Source organism: Oncorhynchus kisutch, linkage group LG18, assembly GCF_002021735.2.
Source record: "Oncorhynchus kisutch isolate 150728-3 linkage group LG18, Okis_V2, whole genome shotgun sequence".
Classification (NCBI taxonomy): domain Eukaryota; kingdom Metazoa; phylum Chordata; class Actinopteri; order Salmoniformes; family Salmonidae; genus Oncorhynchus; species Oncorhynchus kisutch.
This window is the reverse complement of record NC_034191.2, coordinates 56,777,899-56,804,409: the sequence shown is the minus strand read 5'-3', so window position 1 is coordinate 56,804,409 and position 26,511 is coordinate 56,777,899. Positions and strand designations below refer to the sequence as shown.

The 26,511-nt window shown below is 42.3% G+C and overlaps 1 protein-coding gene across 7 annotated transcripts in view; it reads left to right on the top strand.

Annotated features, from left to right (window-relative positions):
* Nucleotides 1–16,944: 16,944 nt before the first annotated feature.
* Nucleotides 16,945–26,511, top strand: part of LOC109908735 (zinc finger protein 438) — a 94,628-nt gene continuing 85,061 nt past the window's right edge. For 6 of the 7 annotated variants that reach the window (XM_020507396.2, XM_031796348.1, XM_031796343.1 and 3 more), the window contains exon 1: nucleotides 16,951–17,058. The gene's annotated coding sequence lies outside the window, so the exon portion shown is untranslated. Of the gene's footprint in view, nucleotides 17,059–26,511 lie in introns of all 7 variants that reach the window. The other variant, XM_020507394.2, reaches the window with a different exon arrangement.

Genomic DNA, 26,511 nt, shown 5'->3' with positions numbered 1-26,511 from the left:
ACAGCTTTGCACACTCTTGGCATTCTCTCCACCAGCTTCATGAGGTAGTCAATTGGAATGCATTTCAATTAACAGGTATGCCTTGTTAAAAGTTAACTTGTGGAATTTCTTTCCTTCTTAATGCTTTTGAGCCAATCAGTTGTGTTGTGACAAGGTAGGGGTGGTATACAGAAGATACCCTATTTGGTAAAAGACCAAGTCCATATTATGGCAAGAACAGCTCAAATAAGCAAAGAGAAATGACAGTCCGTCATTACTTTAAGACATGAAGGTCAGTCAATTCGGAACATTTCAAGAACTTTGAAGGTTTCTTCAAGTGCAGTCGCAAAAACTATCAAGTGCTATGATGAAACTGGCTCTCATGAGGACTGCCACAGGACTGCCACTTATCCTCTGCTGCAAAGGATAAGTTCATTTGAGTTACCAGCCTCAGAAATTGTATCCCAAAGAAATGCTTCACATAGTTCAAGTAACAGACACATCTCAACATCCGCTGTTCAGAGGAGACTGCGTGAATCAGGCCTTCATGGTCTAATTGCTGCAAAGGAGCCACTACTAAAGGACACCAATAATAAGAAGAGACTTGCTTGGGCCAAGAAACACGAGCAATGGACATTAGACCGGTGCAAATCTGTCCTTTGGTCTGATGAGTCCAAATTTGAGATTTCTGGTTCCAACCGCTGTGTCTTTGTAAGACGCAGACTAGGTGAACGGATGATCTCCGCATGTGTGGTTCCCACCGTGAAGCATGGAGGAGGTGTGATGGTGTGGGGGTGCTTTGCTGGTGACGCTGTCTGATGAGTCCAAATTTGAAATGTTTGGTTCCAACTGGCCTCCACAATCACCTGACCTGAACCCAATTGAGATGGTTTGGGATGAGTAGGGACTGCAGAGTGAAGGAAAAGCAGCCAACAAGTCCTCAGCATATGTGGTAACTTCTTCAAGACTGTTGGAAAAGCATTCCAGGTGAAGCTGGTCGAGAGAATGCCAAGAGTGTGCAAAGCTGTCATCCAGGCAAAGGGTGGCTGCTCATGTAGTAACCAAACACTTTTTTGATTACTACATGATTCCATATGTGTTATTTCATAGTTTTGATGTCTTCAATATTATTCTACAAAGTAGAAAATAGTAAAAATAAAGAAAAACCATTGTAGGTGTGTCCCAAACTTTTGACTGGTAATGTATATGCAACATGTAAAGTGGTGATCCCATTTTTCATGAGCTGAAATAAAAGATTCCAGAAATGTTCCATACACACAAAAAACATATTTCTAACATCCCTGTTAGTGAGCATTTCTCCTTTGCCAAGATAATCCATCCACCTGACTGGTGTGGCATATCAAGAAGCTGATTAAACAGCATAATCATTACACAGGTGCACATTGTGCTGGGGACAATAAATGGCCACTCTAAAATGTGAAGTTTTGTCACACAACACAATGCCACAGATGTATCAAGTTTTGAGGGAGCGTGCAATTGGCATGCTGACTGAAGAAATGTCCAAAAGAGCTGTTGCCAGAGAATTGAATGTTAATTTCTCTAACATAAGCTAATTCTAATGTCATTTTAAAGAATTTGGCAGTACATCCAACCGGCCTCAAAACCGCAGCCCACGTGTCACCACGCCAGCCCAGGACTTCCGCCACCAGCTTTTTAACTTGCGGGATCGTCTGAGGAGGGGGCGGGGTGGTGCTGAGGAGTATTTCTGTGAAGCATGGAGGAGGTGTGATGGTGTGGGGGTGCTTTGCTGGTGACACTGTCTGTGATTTCTTTCGAATTCAAGGCACACTTAACCAGCATGGCTATCACAGCATTCATTTGTTTTTCAACAGGACAATAACCCAACACACCTCCCGGCTGTGTAACGGCTATTTGACCAAGAAGGAATCAAGGCACAAGGCAAGACCCAGATGCAGACACAGGAGGCAGATGGTTAGAGTCTTACAATGTTTATTAATCCAAAGGGGTAGGCAAGAGAATGGTCGTGGATAGGCAAAAAGGTCAAAACCAGATCAGAGTCCAGGAGGTACAGAGTGGCAGACAGGCTCGTGGTCCGGCAGGTGAGAACAAAGTCCAGAAACAGGCAAGGGTCAAAACTGGGAGGACTAGAAAAAGGAGAATGGAAAAAGCAGGAGAACAGGAAAACCGCTGGTTGACTTGGAAACATACCAGATGAACTGGCACAGAGAGACAGGAAACACAGGGATAAATACACTGGGAGACAATAACGAGGACAGGTGAAACAGATCATGGTGTGACAGAAGGTGAGTGATGGAGTGCTGCATCAGATGACCTGGCCTCCACAATCACCCGACCTCAACCCAATTGAAATGGTTTGGGGATGAGTTGGACCGCAGAGTGAAGGAAAAGTGCTCAACAAGTGCTCAGCATATGTGGGAACTCCTTCAAGACTGTTCGAAAAGCCTTCCTGATGCTTGTTGCCAAGAGTGTGCAAAGCTGTCATCAAGGCACAGGGTGGCTACTTTAAAGACTCAAAAATCAAAAATGTATTTTGATTTGTTTAACAATTTTTTGGTTACTACATGATTCCATATGTTATTTCATAGTTGTGATGTCTTCACTATTATCCTACAATGTAGAAAATAGTAAAAATAAAGAAAAACCCTTGAATGAGTAGGTGTGTCCAAACCTTTGACTGGTACTGTATACATTTGTATTGTTTCTCAGAAAACTTGGGTGGCCAAATAAAACCACCGCCAGTTGGGGGAACCTGCTCTGAATTAGGCTATTACATGAAGGAAGATTTATCTACCCAAAAACATTGTGAACATTTAAAAAAAGCCCATTTCTACTTATAGAGAAAATGTATGTATATAGTATTGAATCATATCATTACGTATCATTCTAAAAATAAAAATATAGAAAGTAATATCCATTTACAAGATTTAGAGGTTTTTCACCAAAATTGGGATACTTTTACCAGAAACGGTATGATGCATCTAAACAAGTTTTTCTCGCCACAAGTCTTGTGCCAACTCCGGGAGAGGAGAGAGTGCGTGTAGGATGGACGAAGGAATGCGATGGGACCAGACCGAGACAGCAGAGAGAGAAAAAGAGTCATGAGACCGTCAGCTAGCCAGCCCAGCGGTGATTCAATCCTCCTGCCTCTTACCTAAAGAAAGGCCTGGCTGTTCTCCTGTAGCACAAGGTTTACCGCAGCTCTAGGGAGGGCAGGGCCCACACCTGGGTTCAAATACTATTCCAAATCACTTCAACTGCTTTATCTGTGCTTGATTGAGCTTGCCTGGTTTAATGGACCAATATTATAGTCCCAACACTTTAAATCCCACCCATCTTGCACTCCATGAGCAGGCTAGAATGAATGCTCAAAGCACTTTGAAAGATTTGGAATAGTGTTTGAACCCAGGTGTGGCATTCGGAAGGAAGACAGGGGCATGCCAAAACAATCAGCAGGTCTGACTGCATCCAATCAGACCTGTCACACACCTCTTATCACCCACAGAATGCATCCCAAATGGCACCCTATTCCCTATATAGAGCACTACTTTTGAGCTCTATGGGTCCTGGTCAAAAGTGGTGCACTATAAAGGGAAAAGGGTGATATTTAGGATGCACAGATTCTCTTCTGGATAAATGGAAAGAACTGATCACATGCTTAGTTGCTGGTGAGGTGAATTCTTGGCTTTCGGAAAAATATGGACCAGAAACAAAACAAAAAAATTGTTGTATAATCTAGCTAGCTAAGGACAAAATGAAATGATTATTTTTCTTAAGATCCCATGATAGGCAGGCAATTATAGGTCACACACAGGAGCAACTGTTGCTGCTTGGCCAGGCTATTCTTGTACCTACAGACTGTTATAGGGGTTCTTGTGTACAAGCTTGAAGCATGTCTTTTGTGTGGAGAGAGAGAGCTTGTCATTATGTCTACTTTAAGTATATTTAAGCCAAGAGTTAAAAGAAAAAAAACACTCAGCTTTAAATGTAACACAGACTTCACTTGCAAATGTTTGTTTTTTTACAGCAAGGAAACGTTACCTGCTCAGCTTGTGAGTCATTTATTACCATGTTAGCAAAAGTATATTGTTCTCTGTTTGGTCAAACACTCGTAGAAGAGTCCCCTATCACCTACATACTAGAAGAAAAAAGATGGCTGTTTATGGTGTGGGTCTGCGGACTGCGGGCTGCATAATTCAGCAGAGGAGAGTGGTCAGTCGGTCAGTCCACAGTGAAGGGCCATGCGGTGCTGCCTGGGTTGGCCTGACGGAGAAAAATAGCTTTAGCATACCCAATGAGTCCCTCCCAACCTGTTTCAGCCAATAGCCAGCCAGGACCTGTTGGAAAGGGGGTGGGGGGAGGTGAGAAAGAGGAATGGTTTGACCCCCCCCCCCTCCTCTCTCCCACCCTCCTTGATGAAAAAAGGGACAGAAACAGTCTACATCAGCAAAGATCAATCATGAGACGTTTAGCTAAACCACGTTCTGTTCCTGTTCATACCCTCCAACCGTACAGAGACGACTGACTGGAAAAAGAGATGGTTGTTATCCAATGGAAACTCTCTGAAATCTTTCCCATTTTCCTTGGATCATGCCACTGTTAGCATGAAGTCATTTTTTCAAACAGAACGTCTGTGGAACACAAAGAATAATAATAATATGACTACCAATAATGAAACAGTCTGAAAAGAGGGAGAACTGAACTCTCTGGTGTGTTTAAAAGCAACTAGAATAAAACAGCACCATCTATTTTCTCTGGCAGCATAAGCATTAGGATTTCGAACAAGGGCAAATTCATACGCTGGCGGAATTGGATGGGAGCTGGTGGTTATTCCGTTCCATACATAAACCCTTCAAGGTGACCCTATAGCTAGAGTAATATGGGTCAATGAAGTCCATTTGAATGCATTGATTTCATTGATAACAATTGCTACAGAGGACTAAAACCAATATTGTAGCTAGTAATACAGATAGTGATACAGTAATCCCATAAATCAAAATTCTCCCTACACGGCATAGCACAATTGACTGAAGTAATGATATCAGCAACACAAAAGGACAATGTCTTTAACTAACTACCTAACTAACCCCGTCCCCAGGAGGTGAGAGAAATGAAAGCAGAGCTCTAGCTGCATGCGCTGGCTCCTGTAGAGAGACAGATGTGTGTGTGTGTGGGGGGGGGGGGGGGGGGGGGGGGGGGGGTAAGAAGCAATCCTCCTCCAGTACATTAAGGGATCATGCTGCTCCCTGAAAATGAGTATTGATCCTCTTAGGGCTGGGATCGTTTAGGAGATGAACGCTAACAGCGATGCTGTGGTGCAGTGGAGCTCCAACTGCCACAGCCAGAGAGGGAGGCCGGAGCCTGGCTAGCAGCCTGCCGGTGGGCCTGGGGACCATTTGTGGAGGGCTCTGCACCCTATTCTTTATATAGTGCACTACTGACCAGGGCCCTGGTCAAAAGTAGTGCACTATATAGACAATCTGGTGCCGTTTGGGACAGACCTGTAGTAGAGGGCTCTGGAGCAGGACAGGAGGCCTGATATGGGGGTGGGTTGCAGAGAGGGGTCCAGTCTGGGCCTGAATACCACCAAGCCACCTGGGCTGTCAGCTAAGAGCATCTGCTGTGTGGGTGATTGACTGAGTTGTCTATTTCACTTGGTTTGGCAATGTAAACAATGTTTCCCATGCCAATAAAGCCCTTTGAATTGAAAATGAGTGACAGAGAGAGGGGGGGGGGGGTAAAGAGAGAAAGGGGGAGTGTTGGCACACTCCACGACAACTGAAAGTGGGAGAGGTATGAGGGAGTAAAGGAGAAATAGACACTGAAAGGAAAATAGAAACAGTTTAGGTAGAGACAGACAAATGGGGGTTAAAATAGGAAAGAAAGTGAGATTAGAGGAATATAGAGTAAAGGAGAGAGGAACAGAAAGTGCAAAAAAGAGAGCGGAAGAGTGAGAGAAAGAGAGAATAGAATAACCATCCGTTGGTTCTAAACAAAGAGAGACCAGCATTGAGCAGTCAAGAGTGTGGCAGTGATAGAGAGAGAGAGAGAGAGAGAGAGAGAGAGAGAGACTCCAGAGCCTAAACTAGCTAATCTCTCCCAGGAGACCACAGCTAAATGTGAGGCCCAGGCCTTCCTCTTCACACACATCCCCCACAGAACAGCATCAACACAGCACTTAGCTCACCACATCACACTCAGAGCTGAAGTGATAGCTGATAGATAACAAACTAAAAGAGAGTGCACTGCACACCCCCAGAAGCCCAGGTGGGGCACAGATGGTTATTGATCATAGAAAGATCCATTACTAATAAGCAATGATAGTTACTAGTACCAAAATACCAATGTAGACTTGAGTCAATATACCATATCAATTACCAGATTGATTGTCATAAATAAACAATAAGTCATACAAATAAACAAATCATATTGCCTGAAATTCTCTCATATTCTCGTACTCTGGGACCGAAATTCGGAGTCTCTCTCAGGAAGTCAAACCCTATCCTTGGAAATGAACATTCCAGGACAAATACCAATTCATTTGATCACAACACACACGGAGGCCCTGCAAAACCAACAATGTCCAATGTTTTGAGGACTAGATGTAAATCTCGGTCCGTTTCCCTCCTAAACGCCTGGTCATTCTGAACTCACTTCCGGTCTGTTATTACTTCACTTCCTCCCTGCTTTATGGATTTTTCTCCTCACCAGGAAGTAGCGGACTGACACACTTGTTCAGATCGAGCCACACCCCAAACATCTTAGTCAGGACAGGGGTCAGGGAAAGATTTGGGGCCTAACTAAAATACAAGAAACCCTGAAGCATTCACAAATTGTTCTGGAGTTCTGCAAAACAGTACTGGTCATCTGAGTGCACCACCTTCTATTCATTTGCAAATAGCATTAAAAAGCATATTTTTTTACTTAAACAAACAAATACAAAAACTCAGTCATATGAATCTACTGACTGTGTTATTAACTGAGGGACTGAGGTGTTCTGACTTCAGGGTGAATATAGTACTGCCCGTCAACCCAACTATCCAAGATACATTCTTACCTTGGCCGCTCAGTACAACGCTCTGTCACACGCTGAGCCCCAGACAACCTTCCCCCAGTCTTCCCCCAGTCTTCCCCCTGTTCTGATTGTCAAAAGAGACAGCCATGACCTGGAGACCACCGTTTGAAATTTATACTGTGTTTATTGGGGCGCTTGTTGCATTTTACTGCTCATTTGTTGCTGGAAAGGCCACCCGTAGATATTGCACAGACGTCAAGCGCAGTATATCAAGGTGTTATTGTTGGAAGCATCTTCTCACAGTTTCAAATCTCTCTGGGATGAAATAATACCTGTGAAGGGAGATGTAGTGAGAACAAAATTATTACTCAGGTGTTACACGCAGAAGGAAGGATATTTTTCCAGACCCCTCCTCTCTGTCTCCCTTCATCCTTATACTTTAACATTGGTCTAACATTGGTCTACCATCTAAAAGGACCCACGAGCACCAACTTGTGAAGTTTATAGGAGCATATCAAAGTTGGTGTCAAAGGAAAGCTAAGAGTCTATATTTTTTAGACTTTTCCATCCCAAAGATTTGGAATAAGCAACGGCTATGATTTCTGGTCACACAGATGGAAAATGTTTCTTAAAAAACATCTATTAGGAAAAAGTTTTAAAAGCTATTAGAAATACATCAAAACACAATACTATTGAAGTAAAGGCCCCTGCCAACTAATATCAACGTTTGTATTTAGTTTTGCAGAAATTATTCACCTTCTGTTTAACACATTTTGCCACATATTGTGCCACAGGGTTCAATTCTCGGGCCGACTCTTTTCTCTGTATATATCAACAATGTCGCTCTTGCTGCTGGTGATTCTCTGATCCACCTCTATGCAGACAACACCATTCTGTATACATCTGGCCCTTCTTTGGGCACTGTGTTAACAAACCTCCAAATGAGCTTCAATGCCATACAACACTCCTTCTGTGGCCTCCAACTGCTCTTAAATGATAGTAAACCTAAATGCATGCTCTTCAACCGATTGCTGCCCGGCACCCGCCCGCCCGACTAGCATCACTACTTTGGACGGTTCTGAGGACAACTATAAATACCTAGGTGTCTGATAAGACTGTGAACTCTCCTTCCAGACTCACATTATTAAGCATCTCCAATCCTAAATTAAATCTAGAATCGGCTTCCTATTTCGCAACAAAGCCTCCTTCACTCATGCTGCCAAACATACCCTTGTAAAACTGACTATCCTACCTATCCTTGACTTCGGCGATGTCATTTACAAAATAGCCTCCAACACTCTACTCAGCAAATTGGATGTAGTCTATCACAGTGCCATCCGTTTTGTCACCAAAGCCCCATATATTGCCCACCACTGCGACCTGTATCCTCTCGTTGGCTGGCCCTATACATGTATATTCGTCGCCAAACCCACTGGCTCCAGGTCATCTATGTGTCTTTGCTAGGTAAAGCCCCACCTTAACTCAGCTCACTAACTTTAAGCATCAGCTGTCAGAGCAGCTTACCGATCACTGCACCGGTACACAGCCCATCTGTAAATAGCACACCCAACTTCCTCATCCCCATATTGTTTTAGTTTTTTTGCTCTTTTGTACCCCAGTATCTCCACTTGCACATCATCATCTGCACATCTCTCACTCCAGTGTTAATGCTAAATTGTAATTATTTTGCAACTATGGCCTATTTATTGCCTTACCTCCCCAATCGGGGCGGCAGGTAGCCTAATGGTTTGAGCGTTGGACTAGTAACTGAAAGGTTACAAGATCGAATCCCTGAGCAGGCAAGGTAAAAATCTGTAATTCTGCCCCTGAACAAGGCAGTTAACCCACTGTTCCTAGGCCGTCATTGAAAATAAGAACTTGCCTAGATCAATAAAGATTTTTTACAAATCTTACTAAATTTGCATACACTGTACATAGATTTTTCTATTGTGTTATTGACTGTACATTTGTTTATCCCATGTGTGACTCTGTGTTGTTGTTTTTATTGCACTGCTTTGCTTACCTTGACCAGGTCACAGTTGTAAATGAGAACTTGTTCTCAACTGGCCTACCTGGTTAGATAAAGGTGAAATATAGATATTTTCTAATTTCTCTCCCTCATGAGGAGGGAGGATTATGAAAGTTTACAGAAGTAAAAAGAAAGTGCTTTTACTGATAACAATTTTGTTCATAAATTATAAAGGGATTAAAACGTGTCACTCTGTTACCAAATCGTTTCCAGAGTGACTGAAAAATCCGTAACACAGAATGACTGCAATTGAATCGGCCACAATGGGAAAGCAGAGTAGTCACAAACCACAGTTGTATTAGAGTAAAGTAAAGAAATGTACATGGGGGGACTAGATACATAAAGTGCATTCATTTCTAAACTGCAAAACAGATATGTATGAAAATACCCTCAAATAAAAGGTGACATTCTGTCACCACACATAAAACATTTGATCTCAAATTCAAAATGCTGGAGTATAGAGCCAAATTAAAAGTTTTAGCTTCACTGTCCAAGTTAATACATAACGGCGTTCGTCTGCCTAGTCATAAAGTACTTGTTTATTTTAGTTGACATTAAGCACAAATGCATGTGAATATCTGCAGTTTCCCTCCATTCAACTTCCCCCTTATAAGTCCCAGTTGTCCAACTCCAGCAGACCTTCTTTGGTCCTCTACTCTGCTTTGTAAAGTAGCTTAGGTTTCATTAAAGGAAGGATTGCCATTTGCCTCCCTGCCCTACCATTACGACTTTAGAACTGGCGACTTAATGCAATTTCACAGCTCAAAATCCACACGTCCACCACAGGGTCCAAACCCCTGACTAAGGCTGAGCCCGACCACCCACAACTTTACAAGCACCGACTGGAGAGGTGCTGAAAGGGTTACGGGACTGCCGGGGAGTATGGGTAAAGAAACTCAGAAGCCACCGTTTAAATTTCAGAGCAGGAAAGGACTGTAATAACACAACATTGTCAAAGGGCTAGCTGGAAATAAACATGTTACAATTATGTTCTCGTTTATTATTCATAATAAAGACGGTAAACTGGGGGAAAATAGAAGTTCAGCAGTGCATGAGTTCTATAATTGGTGCCTAATCCTGCCTCTCCCAATAATTCATGGCTTCGCTGACAGAAAGTGGGACAGAAACCTTCTACAGCACTAAATGACTTTTGTGAGGATCCAAAAGGATAAATTGTGTGAAAGGAAGGAAGGAAAGGTGGGTTATCAACACAGACCTGCACTTCAATCAGTGTAGATGAAGGGGAGTAGACAGGTTAAAGAAGGATTTTTAAGCCTTGAGACAATTGAGGCATGGATTGGTATGTGTGCCATTCAGAGGGTGAATGGGCAAGACAGAAAATGTAAGTGCCTTTGAACGTGGTATGGTAGCAGGTGCCAGGCCGCAGGCGCACCTGTTGGTGTCAAAGACTGCAAGGGGGGGTTGTTGTTTCTAATGTTTGATATACTCAGTGTACATATAATCCAGGCGTCTTCACAGACATGTTATGTTTACATTTTAGTCTTCAATCTCTCCTTGTCCCAGTCTGTAATCCCAACATATTTCAAACTGACCACCATTGTCCCTTTTCCCAAGAACTCCAAGGTAACCAGATTAAATTACTATTGTCCCGTAGCACTCACATCTGTAATTATGAAGGGCTTTGAAAGGCTGGTCGTGACACACATCAACACCATCATCCCAGACACCATGGACCCACTCTAATTTCCATACCGCCCAAACAGATCGACAGATTACGTAATCTCAATTGCACTTCACGCTGCTCTCTATCGCAACTGAAAAAGAGGAACACCTATGTGAAACTGGGATTCATTGACAACAGCTGAGCTTTCAACACCATAGTCCCCTCCAAGCTCATTACCAAGCTCGGGACCCTGGGACTGAACATCTTCCTCTGCAACTGGATCCTGGACTTCCTGATGGGCCGCTCCAAGGTGGTGAGGGTAGGCAACAACACCTCCACCACGCTGACCCTCAACATGGGGGCCCCTCAGGGGCGTATGCTTAGTCCCCTCCTGTACTCCCTGTTCACCCACGACTGCATGGCCACGCACGATTCCAACACCATCAATAAGTTTGCTGACAGCATGACGGTGGTAGACCTGATCACCGACGGCGATGAGACATCCTACAGGGAGGAGGTCAGAGAATTGGCAGTGTGGTGCCAGGACAACAGCCTCTCCATCAAAAATGGAGAGACCAAGAAGCTGGTCGTGGACTATAGGAAAAGGGGGGAGAGCACACCACCATCCACATCGACAGGGCTGCAGTGGAGCGGGTCGAGAGCTTCAAGTTCCCTCTGTGTCCAAATCACTAAAGATTTGAAATGGTCCACACACACCCACACAGTCGTTAAGAGGACACGACAGCGCCTCTTCCCATCGGATCCTCAAAAAGTTCTACAGCTGCACCATCGAGAGCATCTTGACTAGCTGCACCACCGCTTGATATGGCAACTGCTCTGTCTTGGCCGCAAAGCCCTACAGAGGGTTGTGTTGACGGCCCAGTACATCACTGGGGCTGAGTTCCCTGCCATCCAGGACCTCTATATCAGGCGGTTTCAGCGTAAAGCCCAAACAATTGCCAAAGACTTGAGCCACCCAAGCCATAGAATGTTCACTCTGCTACTGTCCGGCAGAGCATCGGCTCTCGGATCAACAGGTTCCCGAGATAGCTTCTACCTCCAAGCCATAAGACTGCTAAAATATCCATAAGACTGCTTAATAGTTCAATAAATGGTGACCCGGACAGTGTGCATTGACCCTATCCTGGTACTGTTATCTCTGTATATAGCTAAATGTTTGTGTATTTTATTCCTGTTGTGTTACTATTTTTTGTTCTGTCATTTTTTTAACTGCATCGTTGGGAAGGGCTCGTAAGTAAGCATTTCACGGTAAAGTCTACACCCTTTTTATTCAGCGCATGTGACAAATATAATTGGATTTGAATAAAGCAAGCAACAAACCAAACGTCACACCATTACGACTGACTGAAAATGTCTTGCAGCCCAACCTCAACCTTGAAAAGAAAAGTTGAGAAAAATGTTTCATTGGAATGTTTTACAGCTCTGGAGAGTGCGGTTGAGAGAGGGCGTCTTGCCTTGCCTTGACTTCATCGTTGGGAGGAGAAAGAGAGGAGCAGAGAGACAGAAAAAAGGAGAGAGTGGGAGAGAGAGAAAGGAGAGAAAGAGGAGAAAAAAAGAAAGACAGGTGTATACTTAAATATTCAACCATCATCTCATGAATTGTTTCACCCATAATTCTAGAGTAAATGTGTTGTTTCACCCACCATACTAGAGTAAATGGCTTGTTCCACCCACCATACTAGAGTAAATGGCTTGTTCCACCCATAACACGAGAGTAAATGACTTGTTCTACCCATAATACTAGAGTAAATGACTTGTTCCACCCATAATACTAGAGTAAATTACTTGTTCCACCCACCATACTAGAGTAAATGGCTTGTTCCACCCATGACATGAGAGTAAATGACTTGTTCCACCCATAATACTAGAGTAAATGGCTTGTTCCACCCATAAAACAAGAGTAAATGGCTTGTTCCACCCATAACACGAGAGTAAATTACTTGTTCCACCCATAATACTACAGTAAATGACTTGTTCCACCCATAATACTAGAGTAAATGGTTTGTTCCACCCATAATACTAGAGTAAATGACTTGTTCCGTCCATAATACTAGACTAAATGACTTGTTCCACCCATAATACTAGAGTAAATGGTTTGTTCCACCCATAACACTAGAGTAAATGACTTGTTCCACCCATAATGCTAGAGTAAATGACATGTTCCACCCACCATACTAGAGTAAATGGCTTGTTCCACCCATAACACGAGAGTAAATGACTTGTTCCACCCATAATACTAGAGTAAATTACTTGTTCCACCCATAACACTAGAGTAAATGGCTTGTTCCACCCATAACATGAGAGTAAATGACTTGTTCCACCCATAATACTAAAGTAAATGGCTTGTTCCACCCACCGTATTAGAGTAAATGGCTTGTTCCACCCATAATGCTAGAGTAAATGACTTGTTCCACCCACCATACTAGAGTAAATGACTTGTTCCACCCATAATGCTAGAGTAAATGACATGTTCCACCCATAATACTAAATAAATGGCTTGTTCCACCCACCATACTAGAGTAAATGGCTTGTTCCACCCATCCTGTCTCAGCCTCCAGTATTTATGCTGCAGTAGTTTATGTGTCGGGGGGCTGGGGTCAGTTTGTTATATCTGGAGTACTTCTCCTGTCCTATTCGGTGTCCTGTGTGAATCTAAGTGTGCGTTCTCTAATTCTCTCCTTCTCTCTTTCTTTCTCTCTCTCGGAGGACCTGAACCCTAGGACCATGCCCCAGGACTACCTGACATGATGACTCCTTGCTGTCCCCAGTCCACCTGGCCATGCTGCTGTTCCAGTTTCAACTGACCTGAGCCCTAGGACCATGCCCCAGGACTACCTGACATGATGACTCCTTGCTGTCCCCAGTCTACCTGGCCATGCTGCTGCTCCAGTTTCAACTTCCACCTGACTGTGCTGCTGCTCTAGTTTCAACTGTTCTGCCTTATTATTATTCGACCATGCTGGTCATTTATGAACATTGAACATCTTGACCATGTTCTGTTATAATCTCCACCCGGCACAGCCAGAAGAGGACTGGCCACCCCACATAGCCTGGTTCCTCTCTAGGTTTCTTCCTAGGTATTGGCCTTTCTAGGGAGTTTTTCCTAGCCACCGTGCTTCTACACCTGCATTGCTTGCTGTTTGGGGTTTTAGGCTGGGTTTCTGTACAGCACTTTGAGATATCAGCTGATGTACGAAGGGCTATATAAATAAATTTGATTTGATAATACGAGAGTAAATTACTTATTCCACCCATAATACTAGAGTAAATGACATGTTCCACCCATAATGCTTGAGTAAATGACATGTTCCACCCATAATACTAGAGTAAATGACATGTTCCACCCATAATACTAGAGTAAATGGCTTGTTCCACCCATAATACTAGAGTAAATGGCTTGTTCCACCCATGATACTAGAGTAAATGAATAATAATTGAGTGAATTACAGTATATTCCATGATGAATTATAAAAGAAGGGCCAACATTTTGCCGGCCAACAATGACCTATTAGAATGTGCTCAATAAAGACCTAAACATTCACCTTAGAGGATGCTGTGCAGGATCATTTTATATTGATTTATTTCACCTTTATTTAACCAGGTAGGTCAGTTGAGAACAAATTCTCATTTACAACTACGACCTGGCCAAGATAAAGCAAAGCAGTGCGACAAAAACAACAACACAGAGTTACACATAAACAAACGTACAGTCAATAACACAATAGAAAATATATATGTACAGTGTGTGCAAATGTAGAAGAGTAGGGAGCCAAGGCAATAAATAGGCCATAGAGGCAAAATAATTACACTCACAGAATGTGTCCAGTGAGGTGTGTTATGCACTCTCCTCATTTAATATTTCCATAAGGTTGCATACGAGTTTACCTCAGAAATCCTATAATAAGGGGGAAATGTATTCCGCAACATTGGCATAAACATACGCCTGAAACATCCCTCACTGGAGCATGAGTTTCAACTTGACAGTGGACACATAAATACATAATTAACCAATATATATATAAAAAAAATGAATATTTAATCTTAAAGCATTTCATCTCAAAACATCAAACCTCTTCACTACACTGACATAATGAGCATGGTTCTGGAGCCTAAATTATTTTGTATTTATGGTAAGAGAGAATTGGAATGGGAATCTTTGCAAGATCACCCTCTATCTCCATAAAGCTGCAAAAAAAAATGACTAAGAAATGTAACCCCTTGTTTTGGGTCAAATTAATTGACATGAATGGCTGATTGCATATAAGCTGTATTCAGGCATTCAGAATAAGTAGCGGGACTGCAGTTGGGCTGAGATACAAGCTCCAGATTGGAGAGAGATATAGTGGTGAGATAAAGGGCAGAGTAAGGTACACTGTAAGATGGTGCCCTATCAGTCAGCTATGTAGCCATGTATCTGACTCGTAATGGGTAAGGATTACCTGACTAAATGGGCAAACCACATATCAGTCTGTCTCACTCCTCCTTCACCCTATCCCTCCATCCACAGAAGCTGCTTTGTGATTACCAACCTGAAAGGGTTTCTGTGAGCCGATCAATACTGTCATTACTGCCACAGCCCAGCCCATTCTTAATTCTATTTAGTGATGAAGGTAAATAGAATTACCTTCACCTACAGATTAAAAGCGTTGGGTCAATAATCGAAAGGTCGCTGGTTCAAATCCCACACCCGACTAGGTGAGAAATCTGTCGATGTGCGCTCGAGCAAGGCACTTAACCCTAATTGCTCCTGTAAGTCGCTCTGGATAAGGTCTGCTAAATTGCAAAAAATAAATAAATACAAATGAAGCAAAGATTAAGGTATTGAACCCCAAATTGAGTAAAGTGCCACCTACCTACCTATTGTTCATAGGCACAGGACCTCTGCGCCAGGTCCTGCTCAAATGGCAATAGTAACATATTAAAACATATTAGTAATTGAATAGGATCTCTGTGCATAGTTATCTGTTCTCGGTCAATAATACAGTATGTTTGAGGGAAACATTTATGCTTCCTCAGTATTTCATTAGAAGCTAGTCACCTATATTTTTCACTTCCTGCTCTGGGAGATGTGAAATATTGATAAGCTGCCTCTGGTCCGCAATCAGCTTGAAATATAACAACACAGCACCACATCATTCATTATACACTACCTGTAACTGTGTTGCACCAACAGAAACAACATCCTATAGGAAGAAAACCATGCTTCAGCCAGTAATATGTGTATTCAATAATAACACCTGTAACACTATATTTTGCATGTGTGACTGAGCGAGAGAATGTGTGTGCGCATGCATGTGCATGTGTGTGTGTGTGTGTGTGTGTGAAGGCGATTCCTCAGACTGTGAAAAGCCTCTCTCGCTCTGCCTCACTACACCGCCACAGCAGTGAGCAACACCACCTGCCAGGGACCATACACTACAGGCTGTGACAGCGGTTAACTGAACAGGACATGTGTAGCCTGAAGTGACTCTGATCCCAGCAAAACTAATAACATCATGCTTGAATACATCCAGGGAGGCAGCAGCATATTGTTCTACACCATCAGGGAGTTGTGTGTTTGTGGAACAGAATAGCCTACACATTGCAGAAGCAACATGGTGTGCTTCTATAATGGAAACTGTCATCAGAATAGCCTACTAATATACTATACTACTACTATTACTACTGTAACACAAAATAAGGATTCTCATAATTTGATATAACCTACTGTATTGTGTAATAGAAAAATATGAAAAAGAATGACGACGCCCAAACTGTTTGCGGGCCAACTACAGTAACAACCCATGCCTATGTGAAACTCACATTTCATTCTAAGATAGGACAGCATAGGCTACTTATTATATTGTGTATGCACAGATCTTGACCGGGAGCACAGAGCATTGCAGGGCTGTTCATCATAAATTCAAATACTGGTTGAAGATTAAATAACAGTCTGCATTTTTTTTAGCATCATACCTCTACTGTACTTGCAAGCGTCAAGTCCTGTTTATATTGATAATTTGGAGGCTTACATTTCAACGTCGCTGATTGGCTACATTTGACGAGCTAACCCAGTATTCTAAGAGACATACCATTTCACTCAAAAAGGGGGTTTCGGGAACTATGCGCTTGCAACACATTCCATTCTTTACAAAATGCATGAAAAATATCGAAATAAATTCAAACTATGTTTTCAGTTTCTACTTGTCCCACTATTACCAGCATACATTTGAGTAAGATTTTGATTGAAAGAGCAGCGACTTACTACTATCTCCCCTGTCCTCCTTAGCTCGAGGTACAGCTCAAAATGGCTGTAGACAAACAGTTATGAAGATCTGCCGTTCTACAAGAAATGAATATGTCGCAATTGACAAATTAACGAAGAAGCCTCCAAAACAACTGGGGATACAGGTGAGATGTCTGAAAGTAACTCTACAATTAGTTCTAAGCCTTTCACCGTTGGCAATAGAAAATAAATCCCAATGGTAATGAGCTTGCTGGGCAATGATATTACGATGTTAATTTCAGCCAATAGGAAAGTAAGGATACAGAGGGAGCGATAGCAGGCTTCTTTGGCCTTTTCATAACATTGTATATCAGGAAAAACACACGCTACCAGTGTACAACCTGTGTGTTTAGGTGTGCGAAATAGCTGTGCATGTGTGCTTTCCACTGATTTTCAAACATGAAAGTCGTGCATATTCTTTTTGTGTCATGCATTTAGCTACAGTAGACTAGGTCATGTATCAACTCATGTCATAATGCATAGGGGTTTCCTCTAGTTACCACAGCCACATAGTCATTTTGTTGTTGACTTTTGGTCTTAATTTTAGGTTAGGCATACAGGTTAACAGTGGGGTTAATGTTAGGTTTAAATCACATTTTAAGAAGATAAATTGTAGAAATAGGTGGGGTTTGTGATTTTGTGGCTGTGGGAACTGTTGACGAATGTCATATAGGCCAGTATTTTGTCCACGGCACCTTCACGATCAGCCAACATTAGAAAACAGACTAGCTTTATTTTGTCATTCATATTTTGAATTGGAAAAGCAATATGGTAGGAATCAGGTAACTGCATGGCTACATCTAACTGCGCAGGTGCCAGAGAGATACAGTGGAACTGATAGTGGCCTGTAGACTAATCCCCAGTGCCACGGTTGAATAGGCAAATTGAATAATTTGTAGAAAAATTCTAAATAGAAACGTTCACTACTTGTGCCATGAATGGTTTTATAAGAAGAGAAAATAGGAAGGCCACCAAAAATTCTGAATCTCCATCCTCAACTACATCATTTTCCGTCAAGATAGAACTGCCAAAGGGGGTGGAGTTGCCTGCAGAGTTATGTTTTGTTATCCAGGTCTGTGCCCAAACAGTTCAAGCTTCTACTTTTAAAAATCCACCTTTCCAGAAATAAGTCGCTCACTGTTGTCGCTTGTTATAGACGCCCCTCAGCCCCCAGCTGTGTCCTGGACACCATATGTGAATTGATTGCCCCCCATCCATCTTCAGAGTTCTTACTTTTAGGTGACCTAAACTGGGATATGCTTAACACCCCAGCCTGTTCTACAATCTAAGCTAGATGCCCTCAATCTCACACAAATGATCAAGGAACCTACCAGGTACAACCCTAAATCCGTAAACATGGGCACCCTCATCCTGACCAACTTGCCCTCCACATACACCTCTGCTGTCTTCAACCAGGATCTCAGCGATCACTGCCTCATTGCCTGTGTCCGTAATGGGTCCGCGGTCAAACGACCACCACTCATCACTGTCAAATGCTCCCTAAAATACTTCAGCAAGCAGGCCTTTCTGATCGACCTGGCCCTGTTATTCTGGAAGGATATTGACCTCATCCCGTCAGTAGAGGATGCCTGGTTGTTCTTTAAATAAGCATGCCCCATTCAAAACATGTAGAACTAAGAACAGCCCCTGGTTCACTCCTGACTTGACTGCCAGCACAAAACATCCTGTGGCGTACTGCATTGGCATCGAATAGCCCCCGTCATATGCAGCTTTTCAGGGAAGTCAGGAACCAATATACACAGTCCGTTAGGAAAGCAAAGGCTAGCTTTTTCAAACAGAAATTTGCATCCTGTAGCACTAATTCCAATTAGTTTTGGGACACTGTAAAGTCCATGGAGAATAAGAGCACCTCCTCCCAGCTGCCCACTACACTGAGGCTAGGAAACACTGTCACCACCGATAAATCTACGACAATTGAGAATTTCAATAAGCATTTTTCTACGGCCGGCCATGCTTTCCACCTGGCTACCCCTACCCCGGCCAACAGCTCTGACTAGAGGTTGACCGATTAATCAGAATGGCCGATTTAATTAGGGCCGATTTCACGTTTTCATAACAATCTGAAATCTGTATTATTGGGCACCGATTTGGCTGATTTAACTTATTTTTTTTACACCTTTATTTAGTCTTTATTTAACTAGGCAAGTCAGTTAACACATTCTTATTTTCAATGACGGCCTAGGAACGGTGGGTTAACTGCCTCGTTCAGGGGCAGAACGACAGATTTTCACCCTGTCAGCTCGGGGGATCCAATCTTGCAACCTTACAGTTAACTAGTCCAACGCTATAACGACCTGCCTCTCTCTCGTTGCACTCCACAAGGAGACTGCCTGTTACGCGAATGCAGTAAGCCAAGGTAAGTTGCTAGCTAGCATTAAACTTATCTTATAAAACAGTCAATCAATCATAATCACAGTTAACTACACATGGTTGATGATATTACTAGATATTATCTAGCGTGTCCTGCGTTGCATATAATCTGACTGAGCATACACGTATCTAAGTATTTGACTGAGCGGTGGTAGGCAGAAGCAGGCGCATAAACATTCATTCAAACAGCACTTTCTTTGCGTTTTGCCAGCAGCTCTTCGTTGTGCGTCAAGCATTGCGCTGTTTATGACTTCAAGCCTATCAACTCCAGAGATGAGGCTGGTGTAACTGAAGTGAAATGGCTAGCTAGTTAGCGCGCGTTAATAGTGTTTCAAACGTCACTCGCTCTGAGCCTTGGAGTGGTTGTTTCCCTTGCTCTGCATGGGTAACGCTGATTCGAGGGTGGCTGTTGTCGTTGTGTTCCTGGTTTGAGCCCAGGGAGGAGCGAGGAGAGGGACGGAAGCTATACTGTTACACTGGCACTAAAGTGCCTATAAGAACATCCAATAGTCAAAGGTTAATGAAATACAAATGGTATAGAGGGAAATAGTCCTATAATTCCTATAATAACTACAACCTAAATCTTCTTACCTGGGAATATTGAAGACTCATGTTAAAAGGAACCACCAGCTTTCATATGTTCTCATGTTCTGAGCAAGGAACTTAAACGTTAGCTTTCTTACATGGCACATATTGCACTTTTACTTTCTTCTCCAACACTTTGTTTTTGCATTATTTAAACCAAATTGAACATGTTTCATAATTTTTTTGAGGATAAATTGATTTTATTGATGTATTACATTAAGTTAAAATAAGTGTTCATTCAGTATTGTTGTAATTGTCATTATTACATTTTTAAAATTAAATCGGCCGATTTAATCGGTATCAGCTTTTTTGGTCCTCCAATAATCGGTATCGGAGTTGAAAAATCAAAATTCTAAAATTATCCACTGCAATTTTTGCAACCCCTATTACTAGCCTGTTCAACCTCTCTTTTGTGTCGTCTGAGATCCCTAAAGATTGGGAAGCTGCCGCGGTCATCCCCCTCTTCAAAGGGGGAGACACTTTAGATCCAAACGGTTACAGACCTATATCCATCCAGCCCTGCCTTTCTAAAGTCTTCGAAAGCCAAGGCTTTCGACTGTCAATCACCGCATTCTTATTGGCAGACTCAATAGCATTGGTTTCTCAAATGATTTCCTCGCCTGGTTCAACAACTACTTCTCAGATAGAGTTTAGTTTGTCAGATTGGTGGGCCTGTTGTTCGGATCTCCGGCAGTCTCTATGGAGTTGCCACAGGGTTCAATTCTCGGGCCGATTCTCTGATCCACCTCTACGCAGATGACACCATTCTGTATACATCTGGCCCTTCTTTGGACACTGTGTTAACACACCTCCAAATGAGCTTCAATGCCATACAACACTCCTTCCATGGCATCCAACTGCTAGTAAAACTAAATGCATGCTCTTCAACCGATCGCTGCCCGCACCCGCCCTCCCGTCCAGCATCACTGCCCTGGACGTTTCTGACTTAGAATATGTGGACAACTACAAATACCTAGGTGTCTGGTTAGACTGTAAACTCTCCTTCCAGACTCACATTAAGCATGTCCAATGCTAAATTAAATGTAGACTTGGCTTCCTATTTTGCAAAAAAAAGCCTCCTTCACTCATGCTGCCAAACATACCCTCGTAAAACTCACCATCCTACCAATCCTTAACTTCGGTGATGTTATTTACAAAATAGCCTCTAACACTCTACTCAGCAAATTGGATGTAGTCTATCACAGTGCCATCCGTTTTGTCACCAAAGGCCCATATACTACCCACCACTGCAACCAGTATGCTCTCATTGGCTGGCGCTCGCTACAAATCCACTGGCTCCAGGTCATCTATAAGTCTTTGCTAGGTAAAGCCCTGCCTTATCTCAGTTCACTGGTCACCATAACAACACCCACCCCTAGCATGCGCTTCAGCAGGTATATTTCCCTGGTCATCCCCAAAGCCAACACCCCCTTTGGCCGCCTTTCCTTACAGATCTCTGCTGCCAATGATTGGAACGAACTGCAAAAATCACTGAATCCTCACTAACTAAAAACATCAGCAGTCAGAGTAGCTTACCGATCACTGCACCTGTACACAGCCCATCTGTCAATAGCCCGCCCAACTACCTCATCCCCATATTGTTTTTTTGTTGCTCTTTTGCACCCCAGTATCTCTACTTGCACATCATCTGCACATCTATCACTCCAGTGTTAATGCTAAATTGTAATTATTTTGCCACTATGGCCTATTTATTGCCTTACCTCCCTAATCTTACTACATTTGCACAAACTGTACATACATTTTTCTATTGTGTTATTGACTGTATGTTTGGTTATCCGATGTGTAACTCTGTGTTGTTGATGTGTCGCAATGCTTTCCTTTATCTTGGTCAGGTCGCAGTTGTAAATGAGAACTTGTTTTCAACTGGCCTACCTGGTTAAATAAAGGTGAAATAGGATGCACATCTGTAGTATGGCCTTTCTCATGTGATGATTTCACTTTCTCACTTCCGCTCATGAAGGTATAATGCTATTTGTTAGCGCAATTTTACAATGATGCACTAGCGCAGGGGTGGGCAAACTTTTTGGCTCGAGGGCCACATCGGGATTTTGAAATTCAACCGAGGGCTGCATTTTTGGGGCGGGGGGCTCCTGGGTGGCGCAGAGGTCTAAGGCACTGCATCGCAGTGCTTGAGGCGTCACTGCAGACCCGGGTTTGATCCCAGGCTGTGTCACAGCTGGCTGTGACTAGGAGACTTATGAGGCGGTGCACAATTGGTCCAGCGTCGTCTGGATTAGGAGAGGGTTTGTCAGGCCAAAGATTTCCTTGTTCCCATTGCAACCTAGTGGCGACTGTGGCGGGCCGGGCGAGGTGCACGCTGACACGGTGTTTCCTCCGACAGATTGGTGCGGCTGGCTTCCGGGTTAAGCAGGCATTGTATCAAGAAGCAGTGCGGATTGTCTGGGTCGTGTTTTGGAGGAGGCACGGCTCTCGACCTTTGCCTCTCCCGAGTCCCATCGCTGCTGCTTCCGTATGGACAAGGTTGTAACTACCAATTGGGGAGAAAAAAGTACTTTACCCACCCCTTGCACTAGCGGCAACCCGCCTTGTGGGCGGTAGATCATTGGATCTGGTTAATTAGATTGTATTGAATTAAATGTTGTTGTATCTTGCTGTTCTAGACCTCCATCTACTACTGTTGGCTCTCTGGATTGTATTTTCAAATTGTTATCACAGAATGTCAATTCTGAGTTAGTCCTGATGGGTGATCTGAATCAGGACTGGCTAACATCTAGCTCTGATCAATTTAAAATTCTGTGCAATACCTACAATCTCACTCAGATTGTCAACAGTGTAACTCGGTTGAATATAACATTTCCTCTGAAATCCTCTTTGATTGATTTGATCTTAACCAATACTCCTCATCGTTTTAATGCTTCTGGTATTTTTTGCAAATGACATAAGTGATCACTGTACTATTGCCTGTGTGAGAGATGGTAAAATTCCTAAGAAATCTCTGTGTTATTACGAAAAGAAACTGGAAGTGTATTGATAATTCAAGGTTTTTTACATGATGTATCTAGCATTGAATAGAATGGAGTTAACCCCTGATGTTGAACTAGCATTTTCTTACTTCCACAACGCATTCCAGGATGTATGCCATAGGCATGCCCCTTTAAAAAAATTCATGATTAAGGGCAGAGAGAACCCTTGGTTTACTAAGGAACTTACAAAAGTCATAAGGGAACAAAATGCTATGTGGGCTAAAGCAAGAGGGACTGGTTTGGCAGATGATTGGATGGCTTTTAAACGTCTTCAAAATATGGGTGTGGCTATGATCCGTAAATTGAAAGCAGACCAATACCTGAAATCTACTTCACAAAATGTAAATAATCCATCCAAATTTTGGCAAGTAGTGAAAGGTTTGGAGTTGAGAAAAGATACACAGCTTCCTAAACAATTGTTGGTCGACACACAGATTGTAACTGAGAGAACCTCCATTCTGAATGCCTTGAACCAGCATATTTTTTTAGACGCAGGCAGTTTATTTGAAAAGGTCAAAGATATAATTGAGCCCCCTGAATTTACCTGACACTCATGTGCACTCCTTCACCAGGTTCTCATTGTCATCCTTCTCTGTTTCAGAAGTGTGTAAAGCCCTGAAAGAAATGTATTTAAAAATCCCCTGGCCCTGATGAACTAGACCCCCACCTCCTACACCTAGCCGCAGACATCATTGCTCCCCCGTAACATGTATTTTTAACCTTACGCTTGATGTTAAGGAAATCCCCAAGTTATGGAAATCTGCTTTTGTACGGCCTCTCCTGAAAGGACTATCGACCCATATCAAAATTATCTGTACTGTCAAAGGTACTGGAGTCCTTAGTTAGTAGGCAGCTAAAGACCTACTTCCAAGAAAACAACATCTTAAATGGAATGCAGTCAGGTTTTAGGTCTGGCCGCAGCACTGTTTCAGCAACATTGAAGGTTTTTAATGACATCCACTGTGCTCTTGATAAGAAGTTACATTGTGTGTCTGTTTTTATTGATTTGTCAAAGACTTTTGACACTGTTAGTGCAAAGGTTAAAATGTTGTGGAATTACTGGTCATGCTCTAGATTGGTTTATAAATTACCTATCAAATCGTACACAATGTGTAATGGCGGATGGTTGTAAATCTGAGTCCATAGAGGTGTGCTCAGGTGTTCCGCAAGGTTCTATTTTGGGCCCACTGTTGTTCATTTTGTATATCAACAACATTGGGGATCTTATTGAAACAGCGGATGTTCATTTTTATGCAGATGATTCTGTTCTTTATTCAAGTGATAGTAGTTTATCTTTAGCTTTTGAAAATGCCCAAAGAGCATTTAACATCATACAACAGAATCTGTATGATTTAAAACGGGTTCTAAATTCGGGTAAAACAAAATGCATGGTATTTTCAAATGCCAGGCATGTTACAAATCATGTCATTGCTTCATTGGCTGGACATACTATAGAGCAAGTTAAAGTGTACAAATATTTGGGTGTGTGGGTTGATGATAAGCTGAGCTTCACTGAGCATGTAGAGAACTTGATAAGGAAGCTCAAGCTGAAAATAGGATTTTATTACCGGCATAAGGCTTGTTTTTCTTTTGATGACAGGAAGGAGCTGGAGTGATGTTATATATATGCAGGCCTCAGCCACTACCCTGAGAGCACTTGATTCAATGTATCATGTAGCCCTCAGGTTCATTACAAATCAGAACCGTCTAACACATCATTGTGATCTCTACAGCGCTGTTGGCTGGTCGTCATTGACCTTGCGTAGGCTTAAACACTGGTATACACTGATTTATAAGGCCATATTGGCTAAAATGCCATTTTATCTCTGTTCTTTTTTTAGTCAGGTCAGTCAGTAAATAAATATCAATTACGGTCCCATTCTGATTTGCAGTACCAAAAATTAGAACAGGTCATGGTAGAAATAGTTTTAGTTACTTAGCACCGTGGTCCTGAAATTCTCTCCTGAACATTTTAAAATGTGATGATCTAGTTTCATTGGTGGAGTTTAAACACTTGATCGATGTATATATCATAGAAGATTGTAATTGTTTTTAGGCCGGCTGTTTTTAGTCAAGATGTTTGTGTTTTTAATGCAATATGTAATTGTTGTACTGTATGTGTGTTTATGGTTTTGTTTAATGTTGTGTTAGTGTATGTAAGTTGTTTTGTCTGAAACATTGTTCCCCCTGCTGCTATTGGACCAGGTCTCTCTTGGAAAAGAGAAAATTAGAAATGAGAAAAAACCTGTATAAATAAAGGTAACATTTTAAAAAATGAATTTGAGGACTGCAAATAGAAATAGTTTATTTATGTTTATTAATAAAAAGCCATTGTCAACTTCCCGTCCGTGGTTATTTTACTCACGGTCACCCTATGTTTACATAAGATTGATTTCGTACAGAAAAATACAGTTGTTTAAAAATGCAACTGTGGCCATGTAAATAACTGTTAGGCTGCTCATTTTGAATCCACCAGTGGCACCTTGTGTGACCATAAAAGTCTGTGTGCAACCGGACAGGCACAATAAAATAATTTTGTTACAAAAGTTACTAACCTGCCGTCAGCTAAAATGGCAAGAGAACTCCTCACTCTGTGCAAAGCGTCAATTTAATATCTCTCGAGTTTTCACTGTTTTTTTGTAGAACCACCTGCAACTGGGCACAGACATTTCTAAGATGCCTTTTTTCAGAGATTCGAGAATGAAGAAAGTATCGCCATTAACAAGTTAATTGAAAAATTCCATGCAAGGCTTTCCATTAGTGAACCTGTAACAGTTATGGAGAATCACGTACAGTTGAAGTCGGAAGTTTACATACACTTAGGTTGGAGTCATTAAAACTCGTTTTTCAACCACTCCACAAATTTCTTGTTAATAAACTATAGTTTTGGCAAATCGGTTAGGACATTTACTTTGTGCATGACATAAGTAACTTTTCCAACAATTGTTTACAAACAGATGATTTCACTTATAATTCACTATATCACATTTCCAGTGGGTCAGAAGTTTACATACATTAAGTTGACTGTGCCTTTTAAACAGCTTGGAAAATTCCAGAAAATTGTCTTTAGAAGCTTCTGATAGGCTAATTGACATAATTTGAGTCAATTGGAGGTTTACCTGTGGCTGTATTTCAAGGCCTACCTTCAAACTCAGTGCCTCTTTGCTTGTCATCATGGGAAAATCAAAAGAAATCAGCCAAGACCTCAGAAACAAATTGCAGACCTCAACAAGTCTGGTTCATCCTTGGGAGCAATTTCCAAACACCTGAAGGGTTCATCTGTACAAACAATAGTACGCAAGTATAAACACCATGGGACCACGCAGACGTCATACCGCTCAGGAAGGAGACGCGTTCTGTATCCTAGAGATGAACGTACTTTGGTGCAAAAAGTGCAAATCAATCACAGAACAACAGCAAAGGACCTTGTGAAGATGCTGGAGGAAACATGTACAAAAGTATCTATCTCCACAGTAAAACGAGTCTTAAATGGACATAACCTGAAAGGCTGCTCAGCAAGAAAGAAGCCACTGCTCCAAAACCACCATACAAAAGCCAGACTACGGTTTGCAACTGCACATGGGGACAAAGATCATA